The sequence below is a fragment of the Apis cerana genome, linkage group LG3 (genome assembly GCF_029169275.1).
Source record: "Apis cerana isolate GH-2021 linkage group LG3, AcerK_1.0, whole genome shotgun sequence".
In the NCBI taxonomy this organism is placed as follows: Eukaryota; Metazoa; Arthropoda; class Insecta; order Hymenoptera; family Apidae; genus Apis; species Apis cerana.
The window spans coordinates 11,591,282-11,617,906 of NC_083854.1; the positions used below are offsets into that span (position 1 = coordinate 11,591,282).

Here is a 26,625-nt window from a genome sequence, read left to right on the forward strand (position 1 = left end):
GTGTATAAACTCTAAAACTTACATTTCGTAGAAATCTTCGAAAACTGGACGGCAGATGAAGCACAAAGTATGCGCACTGTCTTTCACTACGTTTTCGAACTTTGATAATCAAACACGAAACGTCGAACCTCGGCGAATAAGCGACGGTTACGAATTTCGTATGAAAAAAATCAAATCAGACAGCAAAAACAGCAAACAGCTACGATGTTTTGAGTCTGACTGAAGGTAGTGCAGTTGTGTGGGAGCCTTTTATAACCGCGGTGTGGGTTGGGCATCGTGGCAATCGTCGAACGGCGCGGTAGTGGGGAGAGAGGAAAGCTGAGGCAGAAAACCCCCATCTGCGCAAGTACGAGAACTGTGTATATATGTGTACGGTATGTGTAAATATGTATACGTGTATGTGTATTTAAGATTGGTTGTGTGCGGACACACTGGAGGAGCAGGGATTCTCCGCGCGTGGCGCCGGCGTGTACGAACACATGTTCATAAATAAATAATGAACGGCTCGTACGATAACGAATCTTATCGCTGTTGAATTTTAGAGATTCGATGATGCCCATGAAGAAGACGTAGAAATTTTACTGATCTTTGTATCTTTCAAGAATAACGATCGTTTAAAAATATACATATATTTTATAATATTAAAATTTCAAACTATAATTTTATACGTTTGATGTAAAGCGATGTTATAAGAATAAGGAAAACATACTTGACAAACTTTTATATAGTTACAGATGTTGCAGGGGAACAAGGAATGCAATCAAAGACAAAAAGATCTCCCACGCAGCAGGATGTAAGAACCCCAGGAAACGAAAGGCAGTGTCACGTGTGCACACACCCCGCCAAATTATGCGGAAAAAAAGAAAAGCGTAGGTTTATCTTTAACGTTAAAATGTCACCGCCCTCGGTGTTGCATTCATAAGCGGGCATACGTCAAGCCACCTTTTGCAGATTAGACGCGGCAGGGATTCTCAAATTCAGCAATGCGCTATTGGTTATCTATCGATTTCTTGTCTTTATGCTTTCTGCGCTAAATGAACGAACAAAAAAAAGAAAACACGCGTGATCATTCTTAAATTCCATAAAATAAAATCCATAATATAAAAATTAAAAATTAATTTAAATTTAAGCTTAATTGGCCATTAAAGCATTTAAGAAATCAAATTATCCGGCTCCTTAAAATTATAATATTTAGAGTTCAAGACAAGGTATATTTTCATCGTTTTTGCTTTTCTTTATTCTATCTTAACATTTTTTTTTATAACTTTTCTTTTTAATTTAACATTCATTAGATATTTTGGAATTTTAAATATTCTTTCAATGTTTTTGTTAATATCGTATACAATTGATTATATTTATATTTTGATTAAATTCCTACACTACATTGAACTCTATTAAAATGCAATTAATCGATTCTGAAATTACGAAAACGATATTCAATATGACTTAAAGAAATAGTAATGCTTAATATCAAGGAATTAGTTTTCGTTCAATTTTTTAAATTTTTTGTAAAATTTTATACACGTACTATTTACAAAGATCGAAATTTTATTCTGGCCTATTGTTTCCAATGCAAATATCAATTTTAGTCATTTTCAATGTAAATATTAAATCTTCAGTAATATTTTCAAACTAGATCAACAGGTAAATATGAATTTTTCAATTTTTTTCAATTTATCGAATTAATATTGAGAAATACATAATAGAATAGAATTATGATACATAGAAAATCATTGTATCATTAATTTTTCATTATTCTTACTCTCTTAATAACATATAAAATTTTTTAAATTAAATTTATATAATTTTAAATTCTATACTTTCTATGATAAATTACTTTTCCTTAAATTTTTAAATTTTGTAACGAAGATTCAATAATAATTTTACAAATATCGATTCTTACGATATTAATGTTTCTTTTTAGAACGAAGAATGATTTTTGAAATAATTTTTGAGTTCATTTTTCGTCAAAATTCTTCGAAATATATTGCTTTAAAAAAACCTGAGATAGTATTAATGATTAATAAAAATGGGAAAGTATGAGAACGTAATATTAACAATCTTGTCTTTAATAAGTAAGGAATTTTAAGATAAGAAATCGGAAATGCTGATTATCAACAAGATATATAATCATTAAATCGATTATTAAAAAAAAAAATCGATTTTCGATATTTTTGACATTTTCGATAAAAGTAATGGTGAAAAGATAAAATAAAATATTAAAAAAAATTTTGTAATTATAACAAATATTTATTATATTTATCATAAACTCGAGACATTAAAAAATGTCGTTAAGATGTACATATACATTTTATGTAATTATTTTTTTAATCTTTTCTTATCTTTTAATCTGCTTCATGAAATTTACATCCCACTAAACAGATATTCATGTAAATTTAACGTTCCATAACACGATGGTCTCGTTTAAAAACCATGTTAATTAAAGAACCTATTAAGTCGGTCAAAAAGTTTGTATCATATCTTCTTCGTAATAATCTCAGATATAAAGGTAAAAATAAGATAAAAAATTTCTAAATAACAGACTTTCCCAATATTACTTTTCAAATTTTTTTTTTAAACTCATCAATGAATCGAATATTTAATTTATTTCTATAATATACCTTATTACTTGCTTGAGAAAAAGAAAACGTATTACATTTAATCACAGTAATGAAAAGAAATTTAAAAAAAAAATCTCTAAAATTGTAAAAGCATAGGAAAGAAATTTATCTATTATATACCTTCGTTAACCTTTCCTCCAATCCATCCATATAAATATATTTCACGAAATATTCTACCAAAAATAACATTCGTATGAATGAATTTTTCGGGATTCGTATCTTTTTCTTTTTTTTTTTTTTCTTTTCCACCTGCGCGATATTCACGTATCTCGTCATAAATTCCACGCATCTTGTCGCCAAGAAGAAAAATTCGAATGCTCGAATTTAATTCAAGCACCGACTTGTTCATGACACGAAACAGCCGACGATGTATTTTAAAATCAATTTTAAAATCATTTTAAAATCGTGACTATACGGAAATTCGGATGATACAAGCAGCTAAACTCGAATATTTGAATAAGCGTCCTGATTTATTTATAACGTAATATATATCTAAGAGAGGACCACTTTATGCGCGGATGAATATCGAATGCTTCGTTCGTGTTCACGCCGTTTTGAATGTAATTAAATAAAAAAAGGAGATCTTGATTCAAATTCGAATTTATACGTATAAAAAGATACGTAAGAAATACGAGTGTATTCAAAGGAGTGCACTTATGCATGTGGATTATTTTAAACTGATTCATAATCGGCGTACGTGTACGTATACACATGTACGCAGTTATCTCTGATCGTATTGAGTCGAGCAATGAACAATTCACTGGCCGAATCGTGGGCGTTCTCGATTCGAACGTTCGCCTCGTTCACTTTGTGGAAAATGTAAGCGAGAAAAATGTCCAAGTTCAATTGATGTACGCAAATATTTGATAAATCGAGCACGATGATGATAATTTCGTTTCATAAAGCGCGTGGATAAATATATCGATGTAAAATGAAAGAAAGAGAGAGATTCTCGTGGTCGTTAATTTTAATTGACTATTCGGATCAAATATTTGTTTGAAGAGTTATAATACTGATATAACATACGTGTTTCGCAAAAATTTAAACACGATGATGCAATTAATAATAATAATCTGTTATTTCAATAACAATTAATAATTTGTATTCGTTTCGATAATAAATATATATATATTTAAATAATATATATTCAATTAAAATAATCTTCTCTCCCTTCCATTTAACGAATTTAATTTTCTTCGTCCGTAAATTCAATGGAAGAACAAATGTTGACGTTAAACGTATCGTTCGTCCATTTTTATTTCGTTTTCGAAGCCCGATTCTTCCGCTTCTAAGAGAATCGCGTTTGTCCGCAACGTGTTTTCCCGCGTTTTGTAAACACGTATCTTTCCCCATTTTCGCTCGATCATCATTTGCCATTTCGAGAAAATCCATGTATTTAATCGAATACCCGTCGCGAATTATGACATTGCAAATTTTATGCAACGATGAAATGACAAATGTAATATTATTCAATGCACACCTTTGTTAACCTTTCCTCCAACCCATCCACGGCTAAATATATTATTTCTCGAATTCGACTAAAAATAACGTATTCGTATGAATGAATTTTTTGGGATGCCTTTTTTCTTTTTTTCACGCATTGAGACGCGGAAAAAATCGTCGTGGAAAAAAATTTTAAGAAAAAAGGCGCGCATATTTCGAAGAATCTCGAGATCGTTCGAAAGAAGGATGGAGTTTATTAAAGTATCCTGGATTTTATGGGCTTTCGAGTTTCGAAACTCGTCCATTTCGCCCGATTAAATTTCAAATTTTATTTCGACGAATTTTTAAAGATCAAGTTTCGCTCCATCTCTGATCAAAAGTTTGCCTCGTTTGCCCGCCGTTTAACCGCGCGTTCTCCAAGTTGCGATTTCTGAAGTTTTAAACGAAATTAGAAAGCACTCTAGATATCACGGATTTCGATAATTTCGAGAGAATTTCGACGGTTGGGTAAATTTCGAATTATGTCTCGATGAATTTAACGGTAAAATTTCCGCTCCATTTCTGATCAAAAGTTTGCCTCGAAGATCGAGTCGCGTGTTTAAATCATCCTCCGATTTACAAAATTTAAAAAATCCCAGAAAACATCCTAAATTTCGCGGACTTCTATAATTTTGAAAATTTTGACGAATTTAATGATAAAATTCCGTTTCTGATATTCAAAAGTTTTCCTCGAAGATCGAGTCGCGTGTGTTTAAATCATCCTGTGATTTAAAAAATTTAAAAAAAAAATCTCAGAAAGCATCTCTAAATTTCATAGAGGTTCGATAATTTCACGAGAATTTCAACGGTTGGCTAAATTTCGAATCACGTCTCGATGAATCGAAACGATCGAGACTCGAGCCGATCAAAAGATCGAGCGATTTAATCGCGCGTCGTCGTGCGATTTCACCTTTCTAAATGCCACGTGCCCTCCAGGTACTTTCCCAAGGGCTTTCCAATCGTTTGAAACTGTTCGCCGACGTCTGGATCCGCTATAACTGTCCGCGATTATGATTTCCAACTCGCATGTGGGTGGCTAGTCGCGAGGAGAAGGACGCACGTGTACCAGCAATTTGCAGTATGCACGCCGTTTCGGAGGTTATAGGATCGTGGAAGGTCAAAGGAAAGAGAGAGAGAGAGAGAGAGAGGGGAAATCGCGCGCACGTGGAAACGAAAACGAATCAACAACGCGCTGATGCTCCCTGGACACGAGTTTTGGATTAGTCGGAGAGGGGTTAGAAACGTGGAGGAGGTTATGTTGATTGGATAAAGTTTCAATTTAATTCATATATGCTGATGATTAAATCACGTACGTTGAATCGTAAATAAGTAAATAGATTCGTAATTGTTTCGCAATCTGCGTTCAAAAAATATGTATATAATGTGAATGATAAAAATAATAAAAAAAAATAAAAACATTGTGATTTCATTCGCACAATTAATCGATAATTGTAATTGTTACTGAATCTTGCGTCATGCTGGGGTTACTGACTTATGTAAGTGTTTAGGGAAACACAAATATTATTTATGAACGGTTATTTACATTGATTTACAGGATGATAGTGAAATATTATCTTAGAGTTTGTCAGGGTTTAAGTGGCGTTTCTGCATTGATTTCGGCAAATGAATGATAATTCTTGTCGGTGCGTATTGTTGCAGTACGGAATATTCCAAGAAATTATCAATGTAATCGTGTTATTAATGATGCTATTACTCAAATCTTTATCAATGACCCTTTTTGCTATAATCTTGCCACGAATTAAGTTTAATATGATTCATATGTAAATTCTTATTTTGTAATAGTTGTAAACGATAATACGAAATATAATCGAGAATAAAATTCAATGTTTCCCAATCATTTCTTAAATTGCGATACTTTTTTTTTTTATAATCAAACGATACAGTCAAATAATAATTTGTCATTGCAAAATTGATACAATTTTCGACAAAGATAATTAAACAAAATAAATATAATATAAATAGATTGGAATATCAGAATCATACGAGATACTTTTAATCTAATAAATAATAACGAGATTTTTAAGGATATTCAATACTTAAGCAAAACATTAAAGTAAAAAATTATACAACCAAAGTTGAAAAACTTTTGCGCGTGAATATCGCGATGAAATGAAATTTTTCGAGATTATTAAACAGGCAAAGAGAGAAAATACGTTATATAATACAGTCGTAGAATTACTAATAGTAATTTAAATTTTAATTTTAAGTTTTGATCGTGGTTTAATAGCAAGAAGTGAATTGGTAAGTTGCTAGTAATACGAAATATCTAATTAATAATTATTAAAAAATGGAGATTTCAATCGCTCACACTAATTTAATTTAATTATTTTATTAGCAAATATTTTCTAGAGACTTTCTAAATAAAAAAAAAAAACGAAAAAAATATATTTTCGTATTCTTATATTTTCCATTTTCCTTTTTTTATTCACATCAGAGAGAAAATTAATATGGATATTATTAATCGATCGCATCAATATCGTTATCATACGATGCAATTGTACAAATAATTCGCGATTCGAATCGAGGATCACGTAGTCTGACAATTTTTAAACGCGTACACAATGTTGACGTCAATCACGAATTATTCTGGATTGAACAGTGGGTTATACGATTTACGTGTGAAAATCGCGCATTGTGTCGCAAAATTCGTGTCGAAGTGAGAATTGCATGCTGGAAATTTTATATAAACATCGTGGTTTCTGCTGCAATTGATAATAATCCTTTGTGCGAAACAAAATTGAGAATCTTGCCAAGTTTTGACCAATAATACGACGAGAATACGAAACTAACCTTTTCTCGAATTGCAATCACCATGATTATATTATTATTTTTGAAAAGGAAATTGTTGATTAATCTTTTTTTCACCAATTAACGTCCTTTTTAAATTTAAAAAGTTGAAATCAATTAATCGATTTTGAAAAGTCTTTCGAAAAGTCTTTTTATCACAGGATCTCCAAGTGTTAAACTTTTCTCTCGAATTGGAAGAGATTAGGTTAACTACTCGTCTTAAATTTAAGAAAATCAAGGGTGAGTTTTCAAAAAATTGTCGTTTTCAAATATCGAATTTTATATAGAATTATTTCCTTGGAAAAGATTGACATTTTTATAAGAGTATTCTTATATGAATTACAAATTATACACCAGGACCTACGTAACTGTATAGCGCAAATATCACATGCCTTCTATTCAAGCATAGAATGCAAATAAATTTTGCCACTCACGATAGTGTTAAGCGAGATAACGTGATGTAATTATTCACGATTCATATTAACATACGATAATATCACGTGGATGGCGTTAGTCTCGTGACTCGTGACGCGAACATTCTCCTTCTCTTGCCTCTGTGCAGCATTTTTTTTTTTTTTTTTTTTAATTTATTTAAAATACATTCGATACATTCAAAATTGGTTATTCTTAATGCATTGAAGTGTACATTTGTTAAGTGCATAATAATCATTATTCAATCTCCTATATATATTTATTTATTGAATCGAGTTAAAAAGTTAAATTAAATTAAAATATTTACTTACGTTACTTTTAATTCAATCATAATTCGACTGAAATTTAAAAAGAAATTTCAATTGAAAAATTCATTCTTTATGTATCATTACGTATTAAGGTTCCATTTTGGAATGAAAAAAAAAAAGTTACGTTTATATTCTTCTTTTCGTTCTATTTTTTTATGTCATGATCGAATAATTACACGGTTTCAAATTTTTTTTCTTTTTATATACATGTCAAGTGATACAATTTTATATGCATATGTATGAAACATCGGTCGAAAAGTAAACTATAATTCTTTGTTTTATTTGACTCATTAGATTATCTTTTCATTCTTTATCGTACCATCCGTACCATCGGATATCGTATTCCAAAATATCTTTATCGAAAAAAAAAAAGAAACTATTTACAATGTATATTTAATAATTATAATTATGATTATCCTACATCAATTACTATGCCCATATTGACGTAATATTTAAATTTGCTGATAGTTCGGTTGAGACCATTATATCAAAACAAATTTCATAATCTACAAATGTTTTCGTAACGTCAAAAGTCAAATGCTTAAACATTATTACATCATAATAAAAAAAAAAGTTTAATATTCTCAAGAATATATGCACAAGTTCGCATTTTTAATTTGAATAAATATAATAAAATATATTTCACGAATTTATACATATGTATATATATATTTATATATGAATTGTTCAGAAAGTAATTTCGTTTTTTCACACGAGTGTCGCTACTGTTGAATGTTTATCCAGCCATCTTGTGTATGTGTGTTTCATCACCAAAAAAAAACGAAATTATTTTCTGAACAATCCGATATGTAAGATTTCTCTCTTCGTATTCCTTTATTAGAACTTATTTCGTGAATTTTTCTTTTCTTGAAAATCCAAAAAAAAAAAATAATTTCTTCTATTAAAAATTCAGGAAGTAGAAATTAATAATACGGAAAAGATCTAACCTCATAGATCGTGACCCACATCTTGAGTCGCGTCGCATCTGAATGAATCATTGCAAAAAACCGCATTGCATACTATCTGAAGAGTGAAGAGCTGAAAGCATAAATAAAACTCACGTTGTAGTGGTACACTCGCGTCGCGTAATCAATGCCACAAAGCGAGGTTGTTACGATCCCATTCTTCCCGTAGGGGAACGTATCTGGCTTGAGATCCGGTGTAACGGTCCAAACGGCTCGTTGTTGAAGATCGTTGTGCCACGCTAAATTGTTGGGAACAATTGTTCGCCGCACGTGTGTATGTATTCGGGGCGAAATATCGGTTGGTTGGTCTCTGCTCGACGATGATCTTAAGTGAAGCCGGTTTGAGCCAGTCGTTGAGATGTCGAATTGGTTTTCAGTGACGTTAATCGATCAGGTCTTGAACTCTGTGAAAGATCTTTGAAAGAGGAGAGGAACGATCAATGTTCGACAAATAATCAATATATACGTCTGAAATTTAGAAAAATTTCGACGAATTACAGAGATTTAACAAACTGGGATTGAGAAGTGAGAGAAATAGCTATTCACATCTGAAGATTGGAAAAATTTAGATAAATAAGAAAGATGATCATTTGTAAATGAAATTTAAAAAAATTTCCACATATAAGAGAATAGCTATTCATGTTTTTTTTATGCTATCTGATTGGAACAATCTTCACGAATAAAAATGATTATTTAATATATAAATGAGATTTAAAAGAGTTTTGAAAAGTGAGAGAAAATAGCTATTCACATTTTTAGAAAAAATTTAAACAAATGACAAAGATGGTCATTTATTATTAAAGTTTAAAGAAATTTTGACAAAGAATGATTTCATATCTGCAATTTAATCCAAATTTCAATAAATAACAAAAGATTATCGTTATAAATAAAATTTAAAAAAATTTTGAGAAGTAAAAGAAATGGCTATTCACGTCTAAAGTTTGAAAAAATTTCAATAGCTAATAAAAATGCTCATTTACAATTGAAATTTAGAAAAATTTCGACGAACAAGAGAATGATTTTACATTTGGAAGAATTTCGACAAACAATAGAAATGGTTACCTTGAAGTTCAGAAAAATTTCTTCAAACTTAAAAGTTTAGTTTCGGTACATTTTTCAGGGTCGCTTCAAAATGACCTACAACAATAGAGAACTTAAGAAAAAACCTAAGGAACCTTTAGAAAGGATCTTAAGTTATTATTGAACGTGTGCTTGCATAAACCCTTGAAAGGCTTTTCCAAGAATTTACTTTGTTGGTCGATCTGATCCAAGGTCTATGTTATTGTAAGAATTTAAAAAAGTTTCTCGAGATAATTAACCATTAACTGTTAAAAACTTAAAATAATATAAAAACAATACTCGATTATTATTATTATAAAAATAATTAATTTTTATGAGCTACCTATATAAAATCGATTTAACAATCGACATTGAAATTCTCAATAATATTTATTACTTCCTCTTCTACAGCAGAAATTGTATCCAAGAATTATACAGGATCGATAAATCTATATTAGAATCAAGGATAATCATTGAAATACAATAGGATAGTTGGCCAAGGATTAGTTCCTTTGAATTTTAAGGGATGATTGTGTATTAATTTTCAAGGTTTGTGTCTTGATACAACGCGACATTACTACGTCGCATTGTTATCACCTAATTATCAATTATTTCCAGAATTTCGATATAACAGATTCAATTCTTAATTTAATTATTTTTAATTTCTTTTTTTTTTTTTTTGAAAAATTAAATCCATTAATCGATCAATCCTCGCTTTAAAAATTTCTCGCAATGATCATACACGTACATTAAATTCGATTGATAATTTCACCAGTTAGAAATTGCGTACAACTTGTATACAACTGTTTACGCAACGGGACTTTTTCCAGACGCAGTGTCAATAATTTCCAAGAGAAAAAGGAAAAAACGAGAGAGAGAGGAAAAAAAGAAGAAAAAAAAAAAAGAGGGAAGAAACAGGTCGAGAAAAATGTCCGTCGTAAATCGAACGTTGAATATAAATGAAGTGGAACTTCCTGAGCTTGGAAGAATAGAACGCGTGGCCGCGAGACGAGATCTATCGTATTTCAACCATGATAATAATAAATGGAGCGAGCTTACGTGCACGATATAGTAGTGGACGCGAAGGTTTTCACCTTCGTTCACGCGGATGTGTAAATAAACATTACTACTACTACTACTATTACTACTACTGCTGCTAGCTGATTGAACTTGATATTTTTCTTTTCCGTGTATTCGTCAATTTACGGGGATACGGATATCTTTTGTTACAAGTCGAGCTCTATTAGTCCCTATTTACATTTTTAAATTTGTCTCGCGTATTTTTTCGCGTTTAAAAAAAATTTGCACCGTATAATTTCATCCTGTATTTTTTCGTGTTATTTACACCGTGTTTTAGCCTTATCTTCTTTAAAAATAAAGTTCCATTAAGGACGCCGACGGTGAATGAAAGCAAAAAAAATAAATCGAGCTTATCTCAATGGAAGGGGAAATTTAAAAGAGAAGATGGAAATTGTCTCTCTCTCTTTCTTTCTCTGTGAACGACGTATTCTCGATATCGATGACGAAGAATCTTCACCGATGACGTAAAAAAAAAAAAAAAAATGAAATTGCGAAAGCTGAAAGCGCGTAAGGGAAACTTTTTTTTTTTTTTTGCTTGATGTACCGTGAAATTTGAAAATCGATTAAACGGTTGACGTAAATTTTCACGGTGCACACGGTACTATGTGAATCTGAACGATGCATTCTTAAAGCGATGCAATTCACATCGACGCGAGATATTTTACAGGTTTTAAGAGAGGAGAAATTTTATATTTGTTATTAAAATAATATTATTAAAATTATTTAACAAAATAATATGATTAATATTTTTTTTTTTTGAGCCTACAGTAGATTGATTGTTAAGTGATTATGAAAATAAAAGAAAAAAATGTTTCTCTTAAATATGATCCATTATAGCTTCTTATCAGAAGCTGATAAGAAATTCTCTTCAAATTTTATTACGATAGTTTTACATTCACACGATTGAAATGATCTTGAAATGATAAAATTATTGAACTGCGAAGCGAAAATATTTTCTTTGTATACACGTAACTTCGTAATTTTAATTTAAAGAAAAAAAAAATATATTCCGAAAAATTAATCTCCGATTATTAGATGCCCTTCAATCAAATTTTCTCTTATTTTGAATAAAAAAAAAATAATAATTCTTATATCACACCTAAGAATATCAAAAATAATAAATAAATAGTGATAATAATAAGTCAAACAAATATCGATAATATCAAATAAATTTCAATAATGATGTTATAAATAATACCAACAAGAAAACATCGTCAAACTTACGTCCCTCAATGGTTAATTACATTATTGACATCGACATCTTTTCTTTTATTTATTTTTTTTTCCTGTCAGACATAAGGCGATATACATAATGAGTCGTGTCGAAATGATTCCGGCGAAGGGAGAGGAAACAGCGTTAAAAAATGATAAATAAACATCGCTACATCATTTGTGAAGCTTGTAAACTCTCTGCTGTTTTGCGACATAAAAGAGAGACTAATTAAGTCTTTTAAAATATTAGCAATTTTGCGCAACCTATTTTTTCAGCTCGCTCGCTCAGAGGTAAATTCGCGAGCTGATTGCGATTCATCAAGGTCGTACGAGGAACACTTGCCGATTGGAACAAGGTTAACCATTCTTCATTAAAGGTCATCTCATGAAACGAATGTGTAATTGTGTAATTGAGTAGTGTAATTGATTTCAAAAGATTTTTCTTTTTTTTTTTTTTTTTTTATTTATTCCATTTCTTTATCAGTTCGTCGACACGAAATTACGTTTTACTTGCAGAGTAATATATATGCAAATAATTTTTAATTCTAAAAAAATTATAGAAATAACGTAATACAGTGTTTACATCGTGCGTATATACGTGATATAGAATTTTTATGAAATTTTCAACTTTGATCAAATCACAAATTGTATTGAATTCTTGACGTCTTTTCTCTTCTATAGATATCTCGCAAGAGCAGTGAATCGAAGGATATATTTATTCACGTAATAAAAATTCTTATCTCTGGTACTTATCGTCGATGACCTAAGTGACATAGGCTATGTTAAGAATCTGAAGACCGATCTAAAAATAAGAACAGAGTTGTTCTATACAAAATATTTCCATTTCTCAGATTTCTGTCGAAGTTTTTTCTTATCTTTACATTCCAAACAATTCGAAACTGTTTTCCAAAAGATAATCACTGCGTTAACCTTTGTTCTCTTCGCGATACACGTAAGAACTCAAATACATAACATAGAAATCGGTATGATCAACAATTAGATCCTTTCAAACAATTTACAAAGCTTACAAAGATAAAATTAATCTTTTAAAACATGTTTCATGTTACCCCTCGAAAATGAGCATTACAATTACCGATAGTAGATAATGATATGCGATTTTATTTATTTTATTTATTGTGTTACTTTAAACAGTATTAAAATTACGATACGACGATTTGTATCGATATATTTTGCGGAGTATCGGAAAAAATGTAAGAAAAGGAATAAAAAAAAAAAAAAAAAAAAAACGACAATCAATCATGAACGAAAAAAAATTCTTATAAGATAATTTACCGATCGTTACAACTTGCACAGAAGTATTCATAGTTGCAGAGATCACGAGAGTAATAATTTAAATAACGTAATTCGATGGAATCGCGTGCAGATGAAGATAATCACAAGCATAAGGAATAATGGGTCGACAGTGGTACATATATCGATCGATAAAATTCGCATCGATAAAGATTGACTTTGATAACTAGCAATTACGTTGACAAAGATACTGTGGACATTGTATTATATATACGTAGATTTATTATTAACATTTCGATCCTGTTCCAATCTTAAACTATCGTACGTATTCTGCAATTTATCTCGTAGAAGATTCTAGAATTTTTACTTATTGGAAATAGTTTAACGTGATGGTAAGTTAGGTTAGGTTCATCGAGATGCGAACGAAATCTAATTTTTTTTTAAATTTCCAAGATACAGGTAAACTCGATTTTGGGAATTCTGAATTTTAATATCATAAGAATTCCTGCTTGGTAATGTAAAAGTTTATAGATTTATAACGTATGGAATCACACGTCTGTTTTTATTATAACAGGTTTAGACTGGTTTTAATTCAAGATGCTTTGTGTGTTCAGTGAATCAATTATTGTTTGAACCAATATCACGTATTAGCATATAGAATATATTAAATATAAATCGCTTGAATAAATAATTTTTCATTAATAAAAAAGAAGGTTACATATTTTTATCCAAAATGACAAATGACAATGCACGTAAAAACATTTAAATGGAATTATAATGTGCCTGATCCATATACGTATATCCAAGAGTAGAATCGAATCGTTTCTCGATATCTTTTCTGGTATAACAAGCATCGTCTACCATCGTTTGGTCTCGAGAAGATAAAAAAAAAAAGAAGAAACGAAAATTCTACATGGGATCAAGAAGATGTAAAAGTTGAAAAATTTCCACTATACGTTATCGTTGCAACGCATACGGTACCGAGATATCGCGTTTTGGTCGTATTGTGATCGATAAGGAATTCTTATCAGAAGGAGGCAGCTTAATAAATTATATTGGAATGAAAGGGACTTAGGATTCGTGGAGCACGCTATCAATCTTATCAGCCATTCTCTCTCTATTGAGATCGTGAAATTCGTTAATTAAATCTTTTTATTCTATCTATATCTATTTACCATTATCGTTATAATTCAATAAGATACTTAAGATATGATTCCTCGAGATAAAAATAATAAGGATCAAAATGCCAAAATCAAAATTTTTTAAACAAAAATTGTTACGCGTTACGTGAAATAATTTTTTTAATTTCGACGTATATTTCAAAGCTTCGTTTCATATACCTATATAAGAATTTCTCGCGTGACGAACAAAGAAACTTTGCCCGAGGATTTTTGATTCAACAGTGTTGCCATGCGATGTCGTGGAAAGACTTTTACCGGATCAAGACAAGCGAAAGAACGATTCAACACGGACGATGTTACCTAAGGAGGGAACTGCCAAAAACCAGCTCGAATACACGCATAAATGGTCATAGAGCAGGAACCCAGGAGCGAAAGGTTTTGCGAGGAAACACTGTGTGAGGAGCGGAGGAGAAAGGAGGGACGGGATGTAAGTGGATGGTGGTTTTATGAGTCTCCCCGTCTGCATTCCATGGTGCAGCCAACAACCTCGCAAGTATACATTTGCGGCATGGGGGCAGAGAGACGATGGGGAAGAAGATAGAAAATGCAGCAAGGCGTACAAGGAACCAAGGGGCCAAAAACAAAGGTAAAAATTCAATAGGAATGCGCGTTTCTCTTTTTTCTTCTCTCTTTCTTTTTTTTTTTTCTATGGGATGGGAATTTGAATTTATTTTCGTTAAAAATTTTCCACGAGAAGGGAAAAGGCAATGATCCATGGTCGATTCGAAATGGCAAAGAATAAATGTTAATTTCTTTATCGTATATTTTTTTCCTAATTATTTTTATTAGGTTAAAAAAATGTATAAATTTTTAAAAAAACTAGGATTCTCTTTTTGAAATTTTCTCATTTTTTAAGAAAAAAAATTTCCTTCAAATGTTATTTTCCTTTCTGCAATATTATTAAAAAATTGTTGAACGATCCAAGAGAAACATTTCTCGAAACATGTACTGCGAATAAATATACGTACGAGTATAATTTGAAGTATTCTAAAAAGGTTTCTAAGTCTGGAAACGCAGAGGTTCTAAATCGAGCGTCGTTCGAAAAAGGCGAAACAGAGCGAAGACGGGATTGAACGGAGGGAGATCGAAAGGGGAAGGATCTTTGAGAGAATGTCGGTGCAGTAGAAGCATCCCGTCGAAGGAAACAAGAAGCAAATAAATAAATAGGGCTACACGTCCATGGCAACGAACAAAGAGGTTAGGCTCCGCCAAACCAGAGAAGTGGACGAGGTGAACGGGGAGAAAGAGACGAAGAAAAAGAAGGAGCTTCTTGGAAAGGTTCCAAAGATTAGAACCTGTTCTTACTTGTGGGAAACGAACATCCTACAGTTAGCACAGAGACGTCTTATGGACGTCTTCAAGACATCTGTTAATGATCCCTTCCTTTCATTCAATTACTATTTAATTTATTAAATAATTAAAATTAAAATATATTATCACGGATTAAATGATTATGTTGAGAAACAACAGGTTAGAATTGAAAAGTACACACGAAAAGTACATTCTCGGTCAAAAATCTTGAAACGGTTAATTATATTTACTTGTAAATTGGTTGGTTATTAAAGAAATTACATTAATTTTTTTTAACACATCTGCTATCTAGAATGTGACCACACGCTTCGTGAAATTAATCTCCAGAACGTTCGTCGAGTGTGAATTTAATCTAATAAAAATAATGGTAGATTTTTGCGATATGGAAATAACAATTACAAAATGCAATGGATCGCGTCGAGCGATCGAAGGTAACGTGTCGATGAACGTGCTCTTTATGCAAATTTTACACCGATCACATGTAGCAAAATGAATAATATGATGATAAAAATTTGCTGTTTCGTTGGAGGGAAACGTAGAGAAAGTTGCTTAATTGATAAAAGGGGAAAGTACGGTTTTAATACCGTAAAAAGATAAATAATTGGCTTGTTAGAATTAGAGGAGATCGGAAGTTGGAAAGAATTAAAATTTTAATGAAAAACAATCTAGAATCCCGGATACGATCATTTTTGATCTTTCTCACTTTTTCCTTATGAATTTCATGCTCGTTGATTTTTCATATTTTTCTTGGAAAACGCGTATGCGGATACCAAGAAATCTTATATCTTTTTATTAATTAACGCAAAATAAGAGAATTACGTATCAAATGACCGGTTCCGTGTCGATGGTTTTAATATTTTTTTTTCTTTTTTTTTTAAATTACGAAATATTTGCGAAGAAAATTTCACGAAGAATTTTCATCTTTTTGGTATTATTTATTGCTTTGAGAAAGATCGCGAGGAGGAATTACGATTCCCGGAGTTAATATGAGTAAATACAATAGAAGATACTGCTGAATGTACTTTGCATTTCCGTGGAAACCGGACAATTGATGTTTCTTTGAAAATTTCGTAGTATCTTTATACACACGGTTTAATGACCACACGTACGAAGAAAACGCTTTATAACGCTTTTAAGTCGTATTTTTCAAATGAAAAATGTATTTGGCGCGAGAACAAAGTCCTAAAATTTTCAACGAAATAACATTAAATCGTGAAATACGCGTTAAATACACACGAACGCTGAACATGCTTTGTCAGAAATCCATATGATCAAACTTCTTTACCGATAAAGCAATATGTGTTTAAAAATTATTAAATTATTAAAAAATTTCAATGCAAAGTATCATATTACACATTAATCTGTATCTAAAAAATCTAAAAAAATAATCGTAATATATACATGACAAGTAATCGTACATATCTTTTGCTAATTTTAGATCAACTTTACAAAATGAAATTATCGATCGAGAATAGAAAGTCGTCAAGAAGCTAGGGAAAAATATAAAGAGGTGTATATTATATCTCGTATATAAAGAAACAAATAATGAATAATGGATAAGGAAAATAACGAGAGAACCTGTGCATGATGGACAGAAACTCGTTTCCACATTGTAGCAGGTACATCGACCAAGTGCACGACCCTCGAAGGACGTTCACCAGCATCCAACTTCTCCCTCCCCTCGCTCCGTTCCGGAGACAACTGCGAAGAAGGAGATTCCAATTCAAGGACACGGCCATTAATTTCGTAACTGCTGTTTCGTGAGCTGCATCAGATCTTTACGGATCATTGAAATCTCGTGAAGGAGATTCGGTCGCAACAAGTGGAATTTGAGCTCGTGCCAGCTCAAATTCTAGAGATTGGTACAAAGGATTTTCAGATTTTTAGGTTAGGTCGTAATAATAGATATGTCATTGTGCACGACAATTCTTCAATTTCTTCGATATTTACGCGATTTAAAAGTTATTCATTCGCGTGAGAATATAGTACAGTGTATGCTAATATAATGTATACTAAGAAAGATTAACTGAAACAGGGGTCATCGGTGATCCATGATAATTAAAGATAATTAAAGATAATTAAAGTTTTATCAAGGAAGAAAAATTCGTTTCAGTGATCAAACAACGTGGGCGTGAATAAAGAGATAAAAGAAAAAAGAGTTGTGTCTTTATGAAATATATAGCGTAACCTTTGCACATCTAGCTTCAATGAAATAACTAATATTTAAAAATCAATATTTAAATATATATATATATATATTTATCTAAAACTATTTTCAGATGTATAATATATGTACATATGATCTTTTACACAGTATTGCATGCTGTAATATACAAATTTCAGAAATAAAATAAACCGAGGAAAATGAAAAGTGAACGTTTTTCAAAAAATTTTGAAGAAAAACAATCCTGCATTAAATAAGTAAATAATTACATACGAACGGTTAAACAATATCCGAACATTCGATTTGAAAGCAAGAAGTATAGAAAGAAAGTTGGTTAATCTCTACGAAACAACGAGAAGCGAGTCTCTGGAAAATTTATTCGATTATAATATACCTAATTTGTTTCGACATAGAATTACAATTTTTCTTTACATAGATATAAGTCTTCTTCTGGTCTAAGGTATAATGCCTTATCATCGATCCACGACAAGAATAGAATACGGGGTAAAAAAAAAAGTAATGGAATATTTTTCAGCGAACAATGGAACACGGTCGCATTGATTTATCAATGATGCTGGAACGTCATTCAATGGCGGTTTAAAAAATTACGCGTCACTTTCTTCGGTCACGCATTTCTTTCTTCTCAAACACTTTTTTCTTTTTTTTTTTTTCGACATTTTCGATAAAATCTTTTTCATTCACACACACACGCAAGCCTGTCAATCTTGATTACTGAAATTATTATTCGTAAATAATAACATTATAAGATTAAGTTAGATTAGATTTATGTATTATTAACTTTTTTGAAATTTAAATGCAAACGATTAACGACATAACACAATTGTATGAAGCGTTGTGTGTATCGTTTCATTTCGATCAATCAAGCTTTTGCGGATCGATTACGTACAATGTAATTATGCTTCAAGTTATCCTTGAACTTTTGTACCGTGATATTACGTTATTAACGTTCGACTCATGAACGACATTAAAATAAGATATTTATAGAAAATGCTACCTGACAGACATATTTTACTCGTATAAACCGGTAATTTTGTAATTTACGTTGAACTCAACTCCGATAAATGCATTTTTCTTTGTGTAATGTAATAACGTAAGGATGGTATATATTATTTTAAGGTTAGACTATAATTTAATATGAAACGAAAACATCGACAACGAGTTAGAATTTTATTAAAAAAATTTATTAAAAGACCGTTGTTCGATATAATACGCAAGATTTTTTTTTTAAATAATTTTTATAGTTAAATATACATAAATTGTAATATGTGATGTCAAAACAATTAATATACGTGTATATATAATATTGAAAAAAAAAATAAGCGAAAGATAAAATTTATTTTAAATATTTATTCTAAATTTTAAATATTTATTCGTATAATAATAAAAAAAAATATTAAAATTTACCGATATCAATTGTTATTATTAATTTCTGTTAATATATTCACGGCCACAGTTTTCCAAATTTCTTTATTTTCTTTTAAAATTTAAAAGTAAAATTTACATTATATTAAAATCATAAAAAAAAATCATCACGCAAGCATGAATTCACGATTCTATTTATTATTTAAATTATAATCAATATCAAATATGATGCAATATCAACAAACAGAAAAATATTAACGATCGTATTTATGGAGACAGTCGATAAAGGAAATGACGAATCGAAAAATTGGTGCGCATTTACATCTTTCGTAACGAGATTCGACTCGTGGAAGAAGCGCAAAATAATCGCGCAATCGGCAAAGGTACTTGTTTGCCGTTCGCATTTGAATCGATGTTATATCATTTTCTTGCACGATGGTAATAACGTTGGCTAGACCAACGTCTGAGATCGAGCCAATCAAGAACCTTGAAACGATTTTCTTGTCAAAACTCGATTAATTCGATTATTGGATTCAAGGTTGTTGGATTAACAAGCGAGAATGGTAAGTACAAACAAAGAAACAGAACATAGAAACACGATGGTGTCGTTACACTTTTTTCATGTTTACAAAGAAAAAATGTATCTATATATAAACACGAAGCACGAAGTAATACGATCATGTTTTTGTTTTTTATTTCTCCTTCTTTTGTCTCAACAATATAAAAATGTTTTACATCAGTGACACTCAAATTGTGTCAAATTTCAACCTCCTTTTATAATATATATAATGATGAAAATTGAACCTTTTCTTCATACTTAAATAAAAATACTAATATTTATCGATTAAAATATTAAATCAATTTATTGATAGAGTCTGATTATAAATTATTTTATCGTATATAAATCATTTTATATATTCATTTTTTAATGAGTATGATTATAAAGTAGTATTTTATTATTCAGATTATTTAGAGAAATGTGATTGGTTGTCACCGTCGGAAGATGTATTAAATATAATGTAAAATCTATTTTCGTTTTCAATCAAAGAACATTTTGTTAGAATATCTTTAAGATTTATTCCATTTTTTTGAAATTACAATCTATTGTATTCTTCCAACATTTTCTTCTTTATCAAACTTCGAGAACTTTCTGGAACAGTGTTTCCAAATTCGGGAAGATTTCTTTCAAGAATATATATTTTCACAAATGAATATCGAGAATGATTGCTCATGACTGAAAAAGTGAACATTTTCATTCTCAAAGAGTGTTCATTAAAAAAAAATTATTTTTCAGAATTTTACAGTCAAATTTAATCGTCCAAAAAAAAACGATATCGCTAATCATTCCACGACAAAGAAACTTTTAAAATTTTTCTTATCTTACGTAGAAAATTTATAAGAGAAAAGAAGAAATCGCTATTTCTAATATTTTTATTCTAACATTTCGAAAGAGAACCACAACTCGAAGGAGAGATTAGGAAGCAATGTTGTTAGAATTTCTAGAAGCGAGTGTATATTCTTTCCTCATCGTTTTCTACGACGAAGTTAACCGCCCGTGCATTATTAACCCCGAACGTTGATTTGACCTTGAGATTTTAATCCAATGAATTTCTCTTCAACCTCGCGTGTTAGAAGAACGCGATTCGCGTCCTATGACATAACCGAAGACACGATGTATATGCACATATCTATACGTTATTACGCCGTTCTTTTATCTAATGCCATTATATCTGACAATACCGATAAACTTAATCACAATCTTTCGCCTTCTTCCATACGTATTTATTTTACATTCCATTTATCTGTATACATCGCCTCCTTCACAATTATCTTCAGATAATTCGGTAATTATCACGAGGAAAGAGATAGAAGTTGGATCGATGCGCGAGCCTCGTGCTAGGAAGTAAATATTTGATTATCAATTTTAACCATTTTCCAAGTATTTACAATTAGTCAAGATGAGACGATGTAATTAACTAATTTGCAAACCTACCGTACATATTTATATAATTTGCCGTTTTTTTTTTTTTTTTTTCAATTTCATTTAACATTCTGTTAAATTTCCATGCGTCGAAATGTATGCACATATATTAGATAAAACATGTGCCGCGATAGATTAATATTAGAACGATAAATTTTAATCATAATAAATTTTATTAATAAATTTTAATAAATTAAGTAATTTGTATATAGAAATGAACGTCAATCATATTGAAAATGATATGTAAATTAATCCTTGGTATAAAAGTCAAATACAATTTATATATTTTATTATTTATTTTGCTTTCAAAAATTACGTTTAAACATTTTCCTTAATATCATTTAAGCATCTATAGAAAACATATTTGACCATGACTCGTCCTTTTTCTTTGTATTAGTGTCATTTGTAAACATGTTTAACGTTTTTATAATTCGAATATTATTTATATATCGAGTATCATTGCTCGTTCTGAGTCATTGTGTGCCGAATCGATAATTAGTATTCTTATTTCTTATTTTACTTTTGATTTTTGCTTCTTAAAATTTTCTTTCCATAGTTTTAAATATTCATAATAATTATTTCCTATCTCGGTTTCAAATAAAATTTTCTCATTTAACTTATTTCGTGCATCGTAAGAAATATCGAAGATTCACAGTGTTACTAATAATAAAATGGAATTAAGAAATTCAAGATTCAGAAGATGTTCAGATCAGCAAGAAGTAAGTATTAAATATTACTATTATAATGCATCGATAATTCCGTTAATGTTTGATTACGTCGTATTTAAAAATATTTCTAATTAAAAATTTCGTCTCCTTTTTTGCCCACAATGGCAATAAAAATCAAATATTATCTAGAAATAATCAATTTAAGAAAATTTAAAAGAAACCATTCTTGTATATTTTTATGCTATTCGACACAATGCTATGCGATTATCATCAAAATTCCTTGTTATTTTTATTATTCGCTCAAAGGTTAACATCGACAAAATGATCATTCTGACCAAAAAAAAAAAAAAAATAATTTATTAAAAGCAATGACGAATATTCAACAATTTTTCTTGCGTTTTTTTGTTTCTTTTCATTTCTATTTTTATCTTAAATCACATACAATTTTTTTCAAAAAATTTCCACAAACGATATTCAAATTGGAAAAAATAAAATCTTCAAAATTTCTTCCTTGTTATTAACTTATTAATTTGTCAATATTAAAAAATCTTGATCGTTTTTCTTAGTTTTTTTTTTTTTTTTTCTTCAAACGAAATAACTTCGAGAAACACACCACTTTGTGAAAAAGTGAACAGGCAACAGACCTGGTTACCTATATCTATTAACTTCAATCAACAAGAATCCAGTATTTTTCTCTGGGAAAACCGATGGCCATAAAACGAGACAAGTCTGGCATGATATCAACAAGCGAAACGGAAGTAAACAGAAAAAAAGTCGCGGCGGAAGCCCCCGTGAGACAGGCTCGTGACTAAAATCGCTTTAATACGAGGTCATCCATGAAGGTCAGGAGGTCTAAGTCCCTTGCATGATCGATCCATCACAGATGGAAGTTTCCACTTTCGTGGCTGCCGCCATCGTTTCGACTTATCTTCATTAAAAAATCACTTGCCGCTATCGTGGCGTGCGAATTGTCCCGTTTCAACGCGAATTTCATCATGTTGCTCTTTTATCTTCGTGAAATATTAATTCACTAGAATGGTGATGAAAAGAGATACGGTGGTGGTTATTCGTTTTTTCCTCTGTTATCTAGCTGACATGGTGATCGACATCGTGTAACAAAAACGATCATGATTTTAAGTGGAAAGATTTCAATTATGATCTAATCTAGATTCGAGAGAAATATTTCTAAAAAAAAAATTCTACGAAAAGAATTGAAAGTTTCGCATGTAAATAATAAACGTACATATACAAATATCCATGGAATGACATTGAACGATTTTAGTCGAACTTGGAAAGAAGTTGTTAGGTCGAACATAAGTCAACAAACTTGCCTCGTATCAGATTTGCAATATCTCGTATATATCTCCACCTTGAAATTGAAGTTAAATCCTTCTTTTATTTGAACGTAAGATTTAACCTCTTTCAAATTTTCTCTTCGTTCAATGTGCAATTTCACGATAAATTCCCATTTAATTCTACATTATCCGACTAAAAGAGAAACTAATAGTTTCTCCGTGGAAGTTTCTTGCGGAATAATCAATAAATTCATCGAACTCTGACTTATACCGTCCACTCGATGCATTATAAATAATTATTGCCTCGTACAATGATATAATATAGTAAACAGAAAACGTTCGTTCGACATTCATTGGCCAATGAACACATGACACGAGTTAACCACGAGTCTGATAACTCGTTCGATTTGTAAAAATGACAAAAACGGAGAATTTCGATGAGCAACGAACAGATAAATGTGTACTAGCATTCGAGGAAAAGGAAAAGGGGAAAGGGAGAAGGGAAAGAGAAAGAGAGAGAGAGAGAGAGAGAGAGAGAGAGAGAGAGAGAAGTGGCGCGCGCAAATCATCGATTCTCTTGGCAACGATTCTGCAATGCGTTTTTTATCGAAGAAAGTCAGTCATTCTAGGAAGAATGAAAAAAATTAATGGTCCTCAGGTGCATAAATTTCTATTATTGCGGTAAACCGCAAATGCAAAATGAAACATTCCAACTTCCTTCAGTTTTTTTCAAAGTTTCACAGAGAATAGAATCGATTTGTCGAATTGGATTGGCTTGTCGAATTGGCTGAGATCGAACGATCAAACGACACACAAAGTTTAATATCGAATTACAGTGTCTGAAAACAAATATCTGAAAATAATTCTTGAGGAATTTTTCAAGAGTAGTGAAGCAATATCAAAAGAATGGTCACAATTATTTTTATTTTTATATAATTATTTATATAAAATATTTCATGATGAAAATTTAATTGTATAGAAATGAAAACATTACTTATTTTATTTTATAAAAATGTTTGGGATTTCAAAAAAGAAAGAGGGATTGCAAATTATTATTTGAGGAGGATTATGTATAAAAAAAAGATTAGAAAACAGAGATTTCGAGCAAGAGATTACAAACTTTTACGAATTTTAAATTTTTGATAATATTTTGATAATTTTTTGATAACATAGATATGCAAGTATAGATATATACTGTGAAAACAAATCGTACCATCTAGAACGTATTCTGCTTCGACATTGTTTGAACCTAAAAATTTCTGTGGATATGCAAATTGACTTTCTCTGGTTAACGCTAAATAATTACCGTATACATTAAAATAAAATATACGATGGCCGCATAATTCAACGTAATGAAATTCTAAGGTGATGCGTCGCGACGTTTAGTTATAAATAATTATTAGATCGATGTTTAAAAGATGTTCACATGCTTCGCATTAGAAATTCGTTTATCCTTGGAATACTTAAAAAAAAATTAAACATTAATACATTTTTTTTAAAGATTTACAAAAAAAAAGCATACATGTTAAGAATCGATTAAAATTCTGAACTGGTTATTAAAATTAATTATAATTGTTCGTTTCATTGTTACAACGACATAATAATATACAAATTGCGAAATTTTAAAAGAAATCGAACAATTATATTCGATCGAACGCGAATAATTAAGCGAAAGCTTAATGTTAATTTCTAGATTCGCTTTTGTAAACTTTTAACAAAGGGAATATTCAATTTTTATAGATAGACATTGCTTGCACGATTCTCCCCCGTTATGTATAATTAGTACATATATAGTTATCGCTGCAAGAAGAAAGAAATCGAGAAGAATCGTGTAAGAATCACGTGTGAGCCCGGTCGATTATTTGACGAACACGTTGCGATCACGCGGCCTCATCTCCGCGCTGCGTCTCGCCACCGGAGTTTCACGATCCGCCCCGAATCGACAGCCTAGCCTGAACAACCAGATGGCTCTGTATAGTATATGTATAATCTCGATAGAAATGTATCGTATCCTCCTTTCACGATCGCCTTGAAAGTAATGCGATTTCATATTAAATTTTCTCGACCCGTGACTCGAGCCAATTAGATCGAAATATTGCCGCAATAACAGCAATTCAGTGCAATTAAAAGGTTTTCGCCGTTCTAATTAAGCAGTATATACATTGGGATTAAATAAAACGATTTTTTTTTCCGTTAGGAATTTATCGTATCTTCGAAATGCACTCCGAGCGTGATTCAATAATACTTTAAATCTTTAAAGTAAGTCCTCTATAATTGAATGTTTATAATGAGTTTTCTTTGTGAAATTTTAAAAAAGGAAATTCAATGAACTTGATAGGAAATGAATACATCTGTAAATTTATCTATATTGCCATACGCATTTGCATATTTTCAATATCATACAAAGAATAAAAATTTGTCTGGACTATGGAATCATGTGAATTGTTATTGTTTTATCGTTGCTTCGAGTTATCCGTTGGAATATTTCTATATTTCTATCTGTGATATTATTTAAATGGAATTACATTGAACTGATACACTACACTGCAACTGCAATTAATTGGCCAAAAAAAATTTGATTAGGAAAAAAAACAAAGGAAGATACAAATATGAATAATGCCAAACAGAAATAAATTATATACAGAAAAAAAATAATCGAATATAAAAGAAAGTCATATAATAATTTGTTTTATGATATCTAAATCTAAAAATTAATTTATTTTCATTGATAAAAAATATTTTCAATCAAAAAAAAAAATCAAAGAATTTTAATTTAAATATATAAACAAAACTTAATTTATTAAATAGTAATAATAAAATAAAGTAATAAAAATTTAATAATAAATTTGATAAATATGCAATTAAACATAATTAAACATATATTAAAGAAATAGATGCATATTAAAATTAAAATTTTTAAGTACTTAAACATTTTATCATTTCATCGTGAAGTATTTCGTGAAATACGAAAATAATCGATAAAAATATTAGATTTCTATTACAATTTTCTAAACAGAGATTTATATTTTTTACTTTTTTCTATCTTTAATATATTATATATTATAAGACTGAAATATAGATTTTCAAAAATTATAGTTTTAAATGAAATTTGCTAATTTTTATTTTCAATGCTATTTATTTTCTTTTATTCATGAACATATTGACGTAGATTATTACAATTTACGTCATGTAATTTTAATATTAATACAATATTAATAACAAAGAGAGAATATATTTTGAAATACAACTTTTATTTCATTCAGAAACAATTTTTAGAAATTTAATTTTTATTGCTCTTATATTTTTGATTTTTTTCATTGTGATATATTTTTTTAACTTTAAATTTATTAATTAATTGTTTTTTTATTATTTATTATTTATATTTCATGACTTTTCTCTTTCTTTTTATTAAATTAAAATTAAC

General features: G+C 30.1%; 1 protein-coding gene and 3 long non-coding RNA genes across 8 annotated transcripts in view; 2 read left to right on the top strand and 2 right to left on the bottom strand.

Moving 5' to 3' along the window:
* LOC108001884 (protein pinocchio) overlaps positions 1–26,625 on the bottom strand; it is a 49,456-nt gene that overhangs the window by 15,107 nt on the left and 7,724 nt on the right. The window lies entirely within an intron of this gene.
* On the top strand, positions 16–3,758 carry LOC133665828 (uncharacterized). Its single transcript, XR_009829216.1, has 2 exons — positions 16–346; positions 412–3,758. It is a non-coding gene; the product is annotated as an uncharacterized LOC133665828 (long non-coding RNA).
* On the bottom strand, positions 7,832–17,898 carry LOC133665830 (uncharacterized). Its single transcript, XR_009829218.1, has 2 exons — positions 17,289–17,898; positions 7,832–9,031 (listed from the first exon to the last, which is right to left on the bottom strand). It is a non-coding gene; the product is annotated as an uncharacterized LOC133665830 (long non-coding RNA).
* On the top strand, positions 9,029–11,478 carry LOC108001887 (uncharacterized). The gene is made up of 3 exons (XR_001766797.3): positions 9,029–9,900; positions 10,087–10,224; positions 10,506–11,478. It is a non-coding gene; the product is annotated as an uncharacterized LOC108001887 (long non-coding RNA).